Genomic DNA, 866 nt, shown 5'->3' with positions numbered 1-866 from the left:
AATACAAGTGAATAAAACAAAGCACTTTGAGTTTTTCCTAATGCATGTGGATATCATTTCTTAATTTAATTGGTCCTATATATATCGAACTAATTAAGGTCATTAATTACCAAGAAGCTATATGAGTATAGTATATATATATATGGGAAGCATCGCATGCAAGAAAATTGATAAATAATCTATTATAAGTAACTAGTTTATTTATTATCGAGTTTAAAATATTAAATTTTATAATTTAAAAAATAAGACAAATTAACTGCTACAATTGATAGTGTTGAAATATTACATAGCGCATGTATAATAATTATCTCCACCCATTATCACACATTGACCAACTTATACATTGACGTGGAATAATTAATAATATAGTCACAACGTGTGAGGTTCTTCTTTCTTCATGTGTGTAATATAATTTTGTTTTGGTTTTGGAGTGTGAGGGTGACTGATGCTAGAGGAGGAAGCTTCCACACTCCTCACAACCACACCAAACTACATATAATGGGAAACTAGTAACGTTGTTACGTACGTTGTTTCTGCTAGCTAGCTAGCTACATTACATATATCATAATGATTAATTATTAGTGATGTTCAGTCTAATTCTGATAATCACACGTTCATCATGCAAACATTATTATGATATCTTTTGACGTGTAACATAAATTTATGTATATATATATATATTTAATAATATTGTAACAAATATTAGTAAATATGAACTTATAACTTGAAAAATATAATGAGTTACGTTCACTACTAAAAATCGTAAAAGTTTAAATTCTGGATCTGTCTTTATCCATCAATATCCCTCTCACTATCTCAACTCTAAACGTACGTACAAACTCTCTCCTTCCTTAGCTCTCCCCCAC

Source organism: Nicotiana tabacum, chromosome 17 (assembly GCF_000715075.1).
Source record: "Nicotiana tabacum cultivar K326 chromosome 17, ASM71507v2, whole genome shotgun sequence".
NCBI lineage: Eukaryota > Viridiplantae > Streptophyta > Magnoliopsida > Solanales > Solanaceae > Nicotiana > Nicotiana tabacum.
This window is presented reverse-complemented; position numbering follows the sequence as displayed.